Source organism: Ornithorhynchus anatinus, unplaced genomic scaffold (assembly GCF_004115215.2).
Source record: "Ornithorhynchus anatinus isolate Pmale09 unplaced genomic scaffold, mOrnAna1.pri.v4 scaffold_481_arrow_ctg1, whole genome shotgun sequence".
NCBI classification, from domain to species: domain Eukaryota; kingdom Metazoa; phylum Chordata; class Mammalia; order Monotremata; family Ornithorhynchidae; genus Ornithorhynchus; species Ornithorhynchus anatinus.
In genome coordinates, this window is record NW_024396835.1 from 293,751 (window position 1) to 309,057 (window position 15,307).

The window sequence follows — 15,307 nt, forward strand, 5'->3', positions numbered from 1 at the left end:
TTTTACTGCCCACCCCACACGCTCTGCTCCTCTGCTGCTCATCTCCTCACCGTCCCCCGTTTACGCCTATCCTGCCGTCGATCTCTGGCCCACGTCTTACCGCTATCCTGGAATGCCCTCCCTCCTCACCTCCGCCAAACTAACTCTCTTCCTCACTTCAAAGCCTTATTGAGAGCTCACTTTCTCAAGAGGCTTTCCCAGACTGAGTTTCCCCTTTTCCCTCTGCTCCCTCTCTGCTCCCCCTCCGCCCTCTGCTCCCTCTCCCTTCCCCCCCTTCACCTCCCCTCAGCTAAGCCACCTTTCCCTCTGCTCCTCCCCTTCTCCCTTCCCCTCGCCTCAGCACTGTGCTCATTTATATATATTTTTATTACACTATTTATTTTGTTAATGAGGTGTACATCCCCTTGCTTCTATTTATTGTGATTCTGTTATCTTGTTTTTGCCCATCTGTCTCCCACCATTAGACTGTAAGCCCGTCATTGGGCAGGGATTGTCTCTATCTGTTGCCGAACTGTATATTCCAAGCACTTAATACAGTGCTCTGCATATAGTAAGTGCTCAGTAAATACTACTGAATGAATGAATCTGCTCCTCCTTGGTCAGCATCCTACTGAAGTAGTGTGACTTAGTGGATATAACATGGGCCTGGGAGTCAGAAGGACCTGGGTTCTAATCCCGGCTTCACCACAGGTCTGCTGTGTGACCTTCGTTAAGTCACTTCACTTCTTTGTGCCTCAGTTAACCTCATCTGTAAAATGGAGATCGAGACTATTAGCCCTCTGCGGAACAGGGATTGTGCCCAACCTGATTAACTTTTATCTACTCCAGCATTTAAAACAGTGCTTGGCACAGCATAAGCACTGAACAAGTACCATAATTATTATTACTATTATTACTGATCTAGGTTTTATATTTATGGTGCCTCTGTGTTTTCTTGCATGTTTCTCTATGAATCTGTCACCAGTCTCCTCTCCCCATTTTAGTTTTTAGATTGTGAGTCCACTGAGAGAGACAGAGACAGGGACTGCATTTGATATCCCACCTGTATATTCTTTCTAAGCACTTAATAGAATGCTCTGCAAAAAGTAAGTGCTTAATAAATACAATTACTAACACTATTTCTACATGAATCAATATTCTGCTACTAGAGGGGCCATATCAGCAGACCTATTAATCAATAATATTTATTAAATGCTTAAAAAAACCCTTTACTAAGTCTTAGGCAAAGTATAACAAAGTAGTAATGATCACTAAGGATAGAAACGATATTTATTTAGCACTTACTAAGTGCCAGGCACTGTATTAAGTGCTGGGGTAGATGCAAGATAACCAAATCAGATACAGTCCATTTCCCTTACTGGGGTCACTGTCTAAAGACAAGGGAAAACAAATTTTTCAAATGGAGAAATTGAGACACAGAAGTTAAATGACTTGGGCAAGTTCAAGCCATAGTGAAGTGGCAGAGCTACGACTTGAATCCATGTCCTCTGACACCCAGGCCCGTGTTCTTTCCATTGGGCCACAGTGATCCCTACTTTTTTTGCAGACGCTAGATTTAATTTGCAATTTCTGAAATTAGACTAGGAATCTTTACTAATATTTAGAGTACTTACTTTAGAAATCTGACCAAGTCAAATTGGGGTGTGACCTCCCCTTTTATAGTTTATGGCATTTGTTAAGGCTTACTATGTGCCAGGAGCCCTACTAAGCACTGGGGTAGATACAAACTAATCAGTTTGGACACAGTCCATGTCCCATTTGGGGATCAAAGTCTTAATCCCCATTTTACAGATGAGGTATCTGAGGCACAGAGATGTGAAGTGATTTGTCCAAGGTCACGAAGGAGACAAGTGGTAGAGCTGGGATTAGAACTCAGGTCCTTCTGAGTCCCAGGCCCATGCACTGAGCTATGCTGCTTCACCTCCAGCAGAGATTAGCTCTGAAATCATGTCATATTTTCTCTTCCAGTCGACCTGAACAGTTTTCTGTAGTCTTAATTTGTATGGTGAAGAAGTTTGCTAACAAGTCCATGACCTCATTTCAAACTAAAAAATCTAACTTCCTGAATGGAAGATCAATGATATTTATTGAGGGCTCATTAGGTGCAGAGCACTGTATTAAGCGCTTGGGAGAGTACAATATTACAGAATTAACAGTCACATTCCCAGTCCAGCAAATTTACAATCTAGACTGTAAATTCCCACTAGACTGTAAACTCTTTATGGGCAGGGAATATGCCCGCTAATACTGCTGTACTATACTCTCCCTAGCACTTAGTACACTTCTCTGCACATGATAAGTGCACTGTCTCTATCTGTTACCGATGTGTACATTCCAAGCGCTTAGTACAGTGCTCTGCACTTAGTAAGCGCTCAATAAATACTATTGAATGAATAAGTGCTCAAAAAATACCACTGATTGATTGATTACAGTCTATGTGAAAGAACCAAGGAACAGAAGTGAGCTAGGAGATATGCCCGAGGAAAATCCATTTCTATGAATTTCTACACCTAATGTCTGATCCCAATGCAAATAGCAGTGACAGTTCCCCAGCACAACTTCTAAATCAAGATCGTCCAGCAAATAGTGAGCCTTTTTTCAAATTATGGATCCCAACCAAGTGATAAATTGAATGAAAAATGCAAAAGCCTGGGGATGGGTCGAGCAATCAAAGTGCTCTAAAAAAGTAACTTTAGAGCACATTTACCAGAAGTATGAAAGAGTGTACTGAATAATTGATTCTCATTCTAACCTACTGGAATGAAAGGGACAGAAGCCAAAAAAAGTCAAGAAAGACCTATTTTAATAACTACAGAGAAACGGGCCGATTAGTTAATGTGGCAAAAAGGAGTCTCTAAAATGCACTCAAATGGAAGTGATCCTTGCTATTGGTTTGTAATCTTTCAAGCTGGTTTAAAAAGCCTGACAGAGGGTCACATAAATGCATCTCCTCCAAGAGGCCTTCCCTGATTAATTTTATCCCTCCACCTTATCTCAGACCACCACTCCATCACTTCTGAATCACTTAATAATAATGATGGCATTTGTTAAGTGCTTACTATGTGCGAAGCACTGTTCTAAGCACTGGGGGGGTGGGTACAAAGTGATGAGATTTTCCCACATGGGGCTCACAGTCTTAATCCCCATTTTACAGATGAAGTAACTGAATAAAGAAGTTAAGTGACTTGCCCAAAATCACATAGCTGACAAGTGGAGGAGCTGGGATTAGTACTCATGACCTCTGACTCCCAGGCCCGTGCTCCTTCCACTGAGCCACGCTGCTTCTCCAAGTACGTAAGTACTTGGGTACCCAAACCTGACATCCCATAGTACTTCTATGCATCTCTTTAAACTAATTTAATGCTTGGGTCCTCTGCTAGATTTGAAACCACCTGAAGGCAGGGATCATGTCTACTACTATTACTACTACTACTAATAGTAGTAGTAGAAGCAGTAGAAGCTGCTTCGAGAAGCAGCGTGGCTCAGTGGAAAGAGTACGGGCTTTGGAGTCAGGGCTCATGAGTTCGAATCCCAGCTCTGCCACTTGTCAGCTGTGTGACTGTGGGCGAGTCACTTAACTTCTCTGTGCCTCAGTTCCCTCATCTGTAAAATGGGGATTAAGACTGTGAGCCCCACGTGGGACAACCTGATTCCCCTATGTCTACCCCAGCACTTAGAACAGTGCTTGGCACATAGTAAGCGCTTAACAAATACCAACATTATTATTATTATTATTATTACTAATAATAATAATGGTGGTAGTTGTTAAGACCCTCTAGGCTGTAAGCTCGCTGTGGGCAGTGAATGTGTCTTCCATCTCTGTTATACTATACTCTCCCAAGTGCTTAGTACAGTGCTCTGCACACAGTAAGTACTAAAAAAGAAACCTACTGATTGATAAAGAGCTTAGTAGGTGTCAATCACTACACTAAACAAGAGATAATAAAATCAGATCAGAACTATTCTCTATCTTCCGGGAGACATACTAAGAGAGAGGGACACCAAGTGTGTAATCCCCATCTGCAAAATAGGGCACAGAGAAATTAAGTGACTTCTTTGAGGTCACATAGCAGGAGTGGAGGTGCTGGGATTAGAACCCAGGTCACCTGACTCTTAAGCCTGGGATCTTTCTTATAGGTCACACTGTTTTTCACATACTCTATTGTCCCAACTTTATGGTACTGTTCCAGTGCTCTGCAAAGAGTTTGTGCTCATTAAATTCCCCTAATTAATTGACGGCAACCATTTAGATTTTCAGCTAAATAAGTAATGTAAAATACAGAGATGATTATTGAAGACACTTAAGCTTTACGGTGCAATCATTTCTTAGAACCACCAGGGTACTTCAAAGTTATAGTCTCTCAGTTATATATATACCATAGAAAATATGGATTTAGGTGAAATAACTTGACAGAGACGGTTGAAAAAGGGTTTGTTACATCAATGATACACATGGGCAGTGTACCAAAGGATCACATTGTGATCCTCCAGTAAGTAAGGTACTATATAGCAGGACTTTTTAAAAAATATTTTAATGGCATTTGTTAAGTGTTTTTACTATGTGCAAGCACTGTACTAAGTGCTGGGGTAGATAAAAGCTAATTGGGTTGGACACAGTCCACATCCCACATGGAACATACAGTCTTGATCACCATCTTCCAGATGAGGTAACTGGGGCAAGAAAAGTTAATAGACTTGCTCAAGATCACAGAGAAGACGAATACAGTTTCACTGTGGTCTAGTGGTTAGAGCAGAAGATTGGGAGTCAGAGGGACCCTGGGTTCTAATCCCAGCTCCTCCATGAGTCTCCATGGGCAAGTCACTTTACTTCTCTGTGCCTCAGTTACCTCACTTGTAAAATGGGGATTATGACTGTGAGCCCAATGTGGGGCAAGGACTGTGTCTAACCCAATTACTATGTACCTACTCCAGTACTTAGTACGGTGCCTGGCACATAATAAGTGCTTAATAAATACTATAATTATTCCCCTCTAGACTGTGAGCTTATGGTAGGCAGGGAATATGTCTGCTGTTATTGCTCTTTTGTACTCTCCCATGCGCTCAGTACAGTGCTCTGTACGAAGCAAGTGCTCAATAAATATGACAGAATAAATTAATGCAGTAGTGGAGCTAGGATTAGAATCCAGGTCCTCTGACTCCCAGACCCCTTCTCTTTCCACTAGGCCACGCTGCTTCTCTTGGAAGCTTCATGGCACAGGAATAAAGGAACCAACAGAATGCTGCCTAATAGCTGGAAGCCTATCAATCAGTGGTATTTACTGAACATTTCCTCTATGCAGAGCATATTGGGAAAGTACGAAAGAGTAAAAAGACATAAGCCCCAGCCTCTGGGAACTTGCAATCTAGAGAGAGGATTGGATGCAGTGTATAGGAGTGGGCGGGAAATGTGCCTACCAACTCCATCATGTTGCACTCTCCCAAGCACTTAGTACAGTGCTCAATAAATATGACTGATTGATTGACAGCCAAGAGGCTCAGAGTGACCAGGCCAATAACCACTCTGCCTGGGAGGCACCGATGCATTGCTCAGGCTCCTCCTAGACTGTAGCGGTGGTCAGCTAGTTCACCGAAGGACATTACCCTGGTTTTATACATATCCCTTATAACAGGCCTCCACTCTTTGGTGGATTCACACAAATCTCCATATTCCCAACAGGGAGAGTGATGGTGAGGTGGGGAGACTGGTAAATTGTATTTCCATGACTTTCCAAGCCCAGTTGGATTCACAGACTTAAGTTAAATGAGTGTGCAGGAAGAGACTCATTTGGAAATGAAGAGCACTTAGATGTCAATCAATCAATGGTATTTATTGAGCACACCATGGCCTAATGGATAAAGCATAGGCCTGACTCCACCACTTGTCTCCTATGTGACCTTGGGCAAGTCACTTCACTCCTCTGAGCCACAATTAACTCATCTGTCAAATGGGGATTAGGACCGTGAGCCCTGTGTGGGACAGGGACTATGTCCAAATCGATTTTCTTGTAGCCACACCAATGCTGAGTACAATGTTTGGCATATAGTAAGCACTTAAACACCACAATTAGTATTACTATTATTATACACAGAACAGTGTACTAAGCATTTGGGAGAGTATTAATACAACAGAATTAGCAGATATATTCCCGGCCCATAAAAGGCTTACAGTTTAGAGGCCTGTCTTACAAGATACGAATGATTTATTGACAATATCATCTTAAGGAGGGGACTGGGGTGGGGAGGGAGGGGGTCACCTGATTTCTGACAGCTATGACTGGGTCAGGAGGTACTGCACCTTAGGTTAGTGCAGCCTATTCTCTGGGAAGCAGCGTGGCCTAATGGAAAGAGGCCAGGACTGGAAGGCAGAGGACCTGGGTTCCAATCCTAGCTCTGCCAATTACTTGCTCTTTGATCTTGGGCAAGTTACTTCACTTCTCTGTGCCTCAGTTTCCTCAACTGTTAAACGGGGATTCAAAAGCTGCTCTCCCTCTTACTTAGCCTATGAGTTTCATGTGAGTCGGGGACTGTGCCTGACCTAATTAATATTTATCTACCCCAACAACTAGAACTGTGTTTGACACATAGTAAATGCTTAACAAATACCACATAAAACAGAAATAACATTGGGACAAGGAACCAGATTATCCAGTGAGATAGGTTGAAATCCTTAAGTCCAATTGGTAACGGCCTAGGGGCAGTTTAGAGTCAATCAATGACATTTACGTGTGGATACCGTGTGCAGAGCACTGTACCAAGCACTTGGGAAAGTAGAGTGTAACAAAGTTGGCAGACATGTTCCCTACCCCCAATGAGACACTATGCACTGTAAAATCCTAATAAGAAGATCATAGGCCTGGGAGCCTGTCAATCAATCCAAGGCATTCAACAAGCACTTATTGCGTGTTGAGCAGAACACTGCACTAAACACTTGGGAGCTACAATACCACAGAGTTGGCCAAGAACTCTAGATTCTAATCTCAACTCTGCAAGTGTAGTAGTATTAGTAATAGTATTCATTCAAAATTTCTCCTTAAAGAAGTCCTCCCTGCCTAATCTCTCATTCCCTTCTTTGACCCTCCCTGCTGTGTTGTCTTGGGTCTGAGTCCCCTAAGCTCTCACCTGCTCTTCTCTCCCGTTGCACTACTACCGAACTGATGACCATATCCTTAAACTTTGTCATTTCCCCTATGTAATGATTTCAATGTCTGTCTCCCAATAGACTGCAAATTCCTCGAAGACAGGGATCATGTTTACTAACTCTACTGAATTGGATTCTCCCAAGTGCTTAGTACAGCTCAAAAAATACCATTATTTTAAGTATAAAGCACTGCACTGCGTGTAGGAAAAAAATACCCAGATGAGAACCGGACCTAATCTCTGACCCCATAGTGGTTCAAAATCTAGACTGTAAATTCATTGTGATTCATTGCAAATTAAGGGAATATGTCTGTTATACTGTTCTACTGTACCTTCCCAAGAGACTAGTACTGGAACACTTACATGAGGCGTTCAATATGACTGATTAGGAAAAAAGGAGTGGTGGGGTTCTGACTGACACATAAAGAAAAAACAATAGAAACCAAAAAAAAAATTTCTCACAAAGGGTGACTTTGGATAATACACTTAACCTTTCTGTGCAGTTTCCTCAACTGTAAATTACAGAGAAGAAACCTATTTGTCTGTGTTTTATTTTTAAGGTATTTGTTAACTGCTTACTATGAGCCAGGCACTCTACTAAACTCTAGGGTGGGTACAAGATAATCAGATTGGACACAGTCCCTCCCCCACATAGGGCTCTGCCTCAGTTTCCTCATCGGTAAAATGGGGACTTAGACTAAGAGATGTTAAGTGAATTGCCCAAGGTCACACAGCAGACAAGTGGCAGAGCTGGGCTTAGAACTCAGGTCCTCTGGCTCCCAGGCATGTGATTTTTCCACTAGGACTGAGGACCTCCAATGTCTTAGACTGTGAGCCCTGTGTCAGACAGACACTTTCTGAAATCATGTGAGTTTGATTGGAGATTGCTTTCCTGTGCACACCAATTATAGGCATAAATGATTTTCATCATCTAGACTAGTAAGAACCAAAGGTTCATATTAGTGGCAAACTGTCTCAAAATAATGATCCTTACTCTGAGCCTGGCAACCATAATTAACGAGTCACGACTCTCATAAATGAATCTAAGGTTCTTTCCAGAAAAATCTCTTCACAGTTCCTCTTCAATCCCTAAATGACATTAGAAAAAGTGCTTTTCTTTCCCCAGATTCAATATCCTTCCTAAAAAAATCTCAGCCACATCAACAATCATCTCAAGAGCCCTAGACATCAGTACTGACAAGATCTTTCTTAATCCAGCATGCTACACATCAAGGCATCCTAAAGAAACACTTGTAAATCCTGCCCTACAAGGGCCTATAACAATGCAACTCTGGTGAATAAAACTGCAATGAGAGTGAACTACCTTAAGACCAGAAGAGGAAATTGTGATGGCTTGGAATTAGCATCGGATTTAACTACTAATTTAACTCACAAAAACCACTCTTTTTGAAGCCAGAACTAGGTAAACAAGTATTGATGGGATGCTCACCTTCTTTGGCCTTCCTCTGTGGTCAAGGTGTCAGGCTGGAATGCACCTATGACATCACTCCATTACCCACACACACCCTGTGTTCTAGAATGACTGAAGCTTTGCGAGGTACCATCTCTCTTATCCTTTAATCGGTGGTATTTATTTTCATTTATTATTAATGAGAATGAGAAGCAGCATGTCTTAGTGGATAGAATCCAGGCCTGGAGTCAAAAGGACTTGGGTTCTAATCTCAGCTCTGCCACAGATTCTGCTATGTGACCTTGAGCAAATCATTTATTTTCTCTGTGCTTCAGTTTTCTATAAAATAGGGATGAAGATTGCGACTCCCAAGTGGGACAGGGACTGTGCCCAACTTGATTAGAACCCAGGTCCCTATTACTCCTCAGCCTGGGCTCTTTATTATTAATAATAATAATTCTAATTGTGGTATCTGTGAAGCAGTTACTATGTGCCAGGCACTGTACTAAGGACTGGGGTGGATACAAGTAAATTGGGTTGGACACATTCCCTGTCACATGTGAGGCTCACAGTCTCATTCCCCATTTTACAGATGAGGTGACTGAGGCACAGAGAAGTGACGTGACTTGCCCAAGGTCACACGGCCGATATGAGAGCCCATGCCTTCTGACTCCCATACCTGTGCTCTATCCACTACACCATGCTGCTCTTTCCCCTGGGACACCTATTGAACACTCTACTAAGTGCTTAGGAGAGTACAATGTAGCACTTAGAACAGTGCTTGGCACATAGTAAGCGCTTAACAAATACCATCACTATTATTAAATTGTAGATCTACACAGTAGATCTAAGTACAAAGTAGATGTAAGTGTGTAGATCTAAGCACAGCACAACATACAATGTATCTGCAGAGTTGGTAGATAGATTCCCAGCCCACAAAATGCTTCCCCTGTTTTGGCCAGGATCCTGCCCTCAAGGGATTAAGGCACACAGGGGTGTTTGGAAGAGATGGCCAAGGGACAGGAAGGGAACAGAGGAAGAGTCCTCATCATCATCAGTAGTATTTATTGAGTGCTTATTCTGATCAGAGCATTATTCTAAGCATTTGGAAGAGTACATACAACAGAGTTTGTAAGGACATTTCCTGCCCACTGGGAGCTTACAGTCTAGAGGGGAAGATGGTCATTAATATTAATTGGCAATTTATAAAATATAATTTATAAACATATAAATACTGTGGAGCAAATATCAAATACCAGAGGGTCATACATCCAAGTGCTCAGATGATGCAGAAGGGAGAGGGATCCACGGGAAAGAGGATTTAATTGGGGAAGACCTCTTGGAGGAAAGATGACCTTAATTGTGCTTTGAAGGTGGTGAGAGTGGTGGTCTAGTGTGCATGAAGGGGGAGGGAGTTGCAGGGTGAGAAACAGAATGAGAAGCAGTGTGGCCTACGAGATAGAGAACAGGCCTGGGAGTCGAAAGCATCTCAGTTCTAATCCTGGCTCCACCACTTTTCCAGTATGTGACCTTGGTCAAATCACATAACTTCTTTGTCCCTTGGTTACCATATCTGTAAAATGGGGATTAAGATTGTGATCCCCTTGTTGGACATGGACTGTGTTCAACCTGATAAGCTTCTATCTACCCCAGTGCTTAGTACAGTGCCTGACACTTAGTAAGTGCTTAATGAATACCAAAACAAAACAAAAAATAATGTGGGAGTCCCTCAAGGCTGAGCCCTGGGTCCCTTTCTATTTTCCATTATCACCCACTCCCTCGGCTTCAGCTACCATCTCTTCGTGGATGACTCTCAATCAGAAGCCAGGCTCAGCCCTGAGACCTCTCTCTTCCTCTCATTTCCTCCTCCTTTCTGGACATCTCTCCTTGGGTTATAATTAATAATTATGCTATTTCTTCAGTACTCACTATATATCAACAACTGTTCTAAGCGCTGGGTAGATACAAGTTAATCAGGTAGGATAGGATCCCTGTCCCACTTGGTGTTCATGCCTAAGTAGGAAGCAGTACAGACTTAAGTGTTCCACTGATACTTGTCCAAAGCAGAACTCCTTATCTTCCCACCCAAACCCTCATCTCTCTCTCACCTACATCTCTAGAGTGTAAGTTTGTTATGGCTAGGGAATATGTCCATTAATTCTGTTGTACTATACTCTCCCAACCATTTACTACAGTGCTTGGCACATAGTAAGTGCTGAATGAATACCCCTGATGGATATTCAGGCTTTCCCCGAAGAGTTTTGGTTCTGCCTTCACAACATCACAACAATCTGCACCTTCCTCTCCATCCAGTGCTCTGCACACAGTAAGTGCTCAATAAATACAATTGAATGAATCCAAACTTCAACCACTCTGACTCAAGCACTTAATATATCCAAACTTGACTACTGCATCAGCCTCCTCGTTGACCTCCCTGCCTCCTGTATCTCGACTCTCCAGTTCACACACCACTCTGCTGATCAGATCATTTTTACTAAAGCAAAGTTTAGCCCACCTCCATCAATCATCATTCACCTCTAGGTCTCTCTCCAGCACTTCTGCTGCTCCTTGGAGAAAGGATTGGGGAGCAGGTAATAACTAGATTGATGCTGATTAGCCCAAAGCTCTCACCTAATGCACAGTAGCCTCTCACCTAGTAAATATTACCACCTATATTAAATATTAATCCTAGTGTAAAGAGCATGGCTCTGGGAGTTGGAAGGACCTGGGTTCTAATCACCATCTGGCTTCGGGTCTGCTGTGTGACCTTGGACAAGTCACTAAATTAAACTTCTCTATGCCTCTCACTCCCTCCTAGTTAGAATGTGAGCCCCAGGTAGGCCAGGGACTGTGTCCAGCCTAATTAACTTGTATCTATCCCAGAAGTTAGAACTATGCTTCATCGTAAGGGCTTAAGAAGTACTATCATTATTATAATGATTATTTTCTGGGGGAGTGTAAAATGGGGAGGAGGGTAAGGCAATGAGGCCAAATGCTTAGAACACAGGCCTGGGAGTCAGAAGGATGTGGGTTTTAATCCCAGATCTGCCATTTGTCTGCTGGGTGACCACGGGCAAGTCACTTCACTTCTCTGGGCCTTGTTTGCTTCATCTGTAAAATGGGGATTAAGACTGTGAGCCCCATGCAGGACAGGAACTGTATCCAAACTGATTAGCTCCTATCTATCCTAGTGTTTAGAACAGTGACTGGCACATAGTAAGTGCTTAACAACAACAAAAAAGGGCAGGGAGAGGTTAGGATACCATGGTGAGTAGAAAATGTAGGGAGATTTATTCTTCCCTACCTAAATTCTCCCCCATCTACGTGTGATGGTCCAGGACTGAGAGGTGCCTGGCCCTAAATTTCCCAAGACCGAGAAAATATCTCCAGCCTGATCCACCAATGACAGATAGAAAAGTTTTTCTAATGATAATGATGACTGCGGCGTTTTGTTAAATGTTCACTTTGCGAACCCCATGTGGGACAGAGACTGTGTCCAACTCAACTGTGCTCGCCCAAGTGCTTAGTACAGTGCTCTGCACATAGTAAGCACTCAATAAATACTCAGAGCATAGAATAGTGCCTGAAACAAATACCTCACTTAAAATATCACACTCATAATATCCCAAGCACTGCACTAAGCACTGGGGTAGATGCAAGTCAGGTCAGACACAGCACCTGTCCCACAAAGAGTTCACAGTCTAAGTAGGAAGCAGCGTGGCTCACTGGAAAGAGCACGGGCTTTGGAGTCAGAGATCATGGGTTCGAACCCCGGCTCGGCCACTTGTCAGCTGTGTGACTTTGGGCAAGTCACTTAACTTCTCAGTGCCTCAGTTCCCTCATCTGTAAAATGGGGATTAAGAGTGTGAGCCCCAAGTGGGACAACCTGATTCCCCTGTGTCTACCCCAGCGCTTAGAACAGTGCTCGGCACATAGTAAGTGCTTAACAAATACCAACATTATTATTATTATTATTAGGAGGGAGAATGTATATTGAATCCTCGTTTTACAGATGAGCTAACTGAGTAACAGAGAAGTGACTTGCTCAAGGTCACAGAGCAGACAAGTGGCGAAGCAGCGATTAGAACCCAGGTCCTTCTGACTTCCAGACCGAGGCACTCCCCTGAGGGGCTGCCCTTTGAACCCCCAAACCGTTGTTTGTGACCCCAGATCTGGGACCAACGGGATGAAAGAATCTTCCACTCCAACCCAGAGCTGCAACATGTAGACAGAAAGAAAAGTCTGCACCAGTGCCAACCCCAGTGATCAATACTCCAAACAACCAACAGAGGCATAAATGGATCCAAGGTAAACATTTCCTGGCTCGGAACTGCTCTTTCCAAATTTCACTGTTTCTAAGAAAGCACAGCCAGACTGAGGAAAGCTTGGAAAATTCAAATTCAAAAATCTTTCCCAAATCCAAACTCTTGTAAACAATGCCAGCCAGGCGCTATTCAGTCAGTATGAATCAAGTGGACGGGCGGTCTCAGGACCTTTCACTTCCCATTACAGAGGCAGGGGAGAGATCAGCAGAGCATTGAACACCGGCAATCTGGAAACACAACAACATTGATAATTGGGGTATTTGTTCATCAATCAATGGTATTTATTGAGTGCTCAGTGAGGGATGCAGCATGACCTAGTAGAAAGAGTAGGGGCCTGGGAGTCGGAGGACCTGGGTTCTAATAATTATAATAATAATAATGATAATGATAATAACATTGGCATTTAAGCGCTTACTATGTGCCAAGCACTGTTCTAAGCACAGGGGTAGATACAGGTAATCAGGTTGTCCCACGTGGGGCTCACAGTCCTCATCCCCATTTTACATATGAGGTAACTGAGGCACAGAAAAGTTAAGTGACTTGCCCAAGGTCACAGAGCTGAGAAGTGACAGAGCCAGGATTAGAACTCTCGACCTCTGACTCCCAAGCCCTTGCTCTTTCACTAAGCCTGCTGCTTCTCAGTTGTCTGCTCTGTGACCTTGAGCAAGTCACTTCTCAGTGTCTCAGTTTCCTCATCTGTAAAATGGGAATTAAATCCCACTCCCTCTACTTAGATTCTGAGCCTCATGTGAGACAGGGACTATGTCCCAACTGAATATCTTGTATTTACCCCAGAGCTTGGAACAGTACTTCTCATAAAGTAAGCCTTTGAGAAATACCATAATTGTTATTAGTACTCTCCCCAGCACTTAGAACAGTGCTCTGCACACAGTATGCACTTAATAAATACGACTGACTGACTATTGTTTGTGTACACAGCACTGCATTAAGAACTTGCAAAAGTACAATACAAGAGACTTGACTCACAGTCTGCAGGGGGCATTAAAGTAGATTAAGGATAGGGGAAATCTCCTCCTCCTCCTCAAGGGTCGGTTCTTGGCCCTCTTCTGTTCTCCATCTACACTCACTCACTTGGTGAACTCATTTGCTCTCATGGCTTCAACTATCATCTCTATGCAGATGACACACAAATCTACATCTCTGCCCCGTCCTCTCCCCCTCCCTTCAGGCTTGTATCTCCTCCTGCCTCCAGGATGTCTCTCCCTGGATGTCTGCCCGCCACCTAAAACTCAACATGTCCAAAACTGAGCTCCTCATCTTCCCTCCCAAGCCCTGTCCTCTTCCTGACTTCCCTATCACCGCAGATGGTACGACCATCCTTCCCGTCTCTCAAGCCCGCAACCTCGGTGTCACCTTTGACTCGGCTCTTTCATTCACCCCACACATCCAATCCGTCACCAAGACCTGCAGTCTCACCTTTATAATATCGCCAAGATCCACCCTTTCCTCTCAACACAAACAGCTATCTTACTGGTAAAGGCTCTCATAATATCCCGGCTGGATTATCGTGTCAGCCTTCTCTCTGGTCTCCCTTCCTCCTGTCTCTCCCCGCTCCAGTCTATTCTTCATTCTGCTGCCCGGATCATCTTTCTGCAGAAACGCTCTGGGCATGTCACTCCCCTTCTTAAAAACCTCCAGTGGTTGCCTATCAACCTCCGCACGAAACAAAAATTTCTCACTCTAGGCTTCAAGGCTCTCCATCACCTTGCCCCCTCCTACCTCTCCTCCCTACTCTCTTTCTACTGCTCACCCGGCATGCTCCGCTCCTCTGCCGCCCACATCACCGTCCCCTGTTCTTGCCTATCCCGTCGTCGACCCCTGGGCCACGTCTTCCCGCAGTCCTGGAAAGCCCTCCCTCCTCACCTCCACCAAACTAATTCTCTTCCCCTCTTCAAAGCCCTACTGAGAGCTCACCTCCTCCAAGAGGCCTTCCCTGACTGAGCTTCCCCTTTTCCCTCTGCTCCCTCTGCTGCCTCTCTACCCGCCCCCTTTACATCCCCTCAGCTAAGCCCCCTTTTCCCTCCCTTTTCCTCTGCTTCTCCCCTTCTCCCTTCCCCTCCCCTCAGCACTGTGCTCGTCGGCTCATGTTTACATATTTTTTATTGCCCTATTTATTTTGTTAGAGATGTACATCACCTTGATTCTATTTATTGCTATTGTTTTAATAAGATGTACATCCCCTTGATTCTCTTTATTGCTATTGTTTTTGTCTGTCTGCCTCCCCTGATTAGACTGTAAGCCCGTCAATGGGCAGGGACTGTCTCTGTTGCGATTTGTACATTCCAAGCACTTAGTACACTGCTCTGCACATAGTAAGCACTCAATAAATACTATTGAATCAATGAATGTTCTAAGCACTGGGATAGATACAAGGTAATCAAGTTATCCCACGTGGGGCTCACAGTCTTAATCC

General features: G+C 43.7%; 1 protein-coding gene across 5 annotated transcripts in view; it reads right to left on the minus strand.

Annotated features, from left to right (window-relative positions):
- The window catches only part of AGPAT4 (1-acylglycerol-3-phosphate O-acyltransferase 4), a 162,035-nt gene that overhangs the window by 121,668 nt on the left and 25,060 nt on the right, over nucleotides 1-15,307 (minus strand). The window contains exon 1 of one of the 5 annotated variants that reach the window (XM_029057185.2): nucleotides 8,588-8,606. The exons of 3 other annotated variants lie outside the window; for them this stretch is intronic. The gene's annotated coding sequence lies outside the window, so the exon portion shown is untranslated. Of the gene's footprint in view, nucleotides 1-8,461; nucleotides 8,486-8,587; nucleotides 8,607-15,307 lie in introns of those variants that run through there. One more of the 5 variants, XM_029057184.2, reaches the window with a different exon arrangement.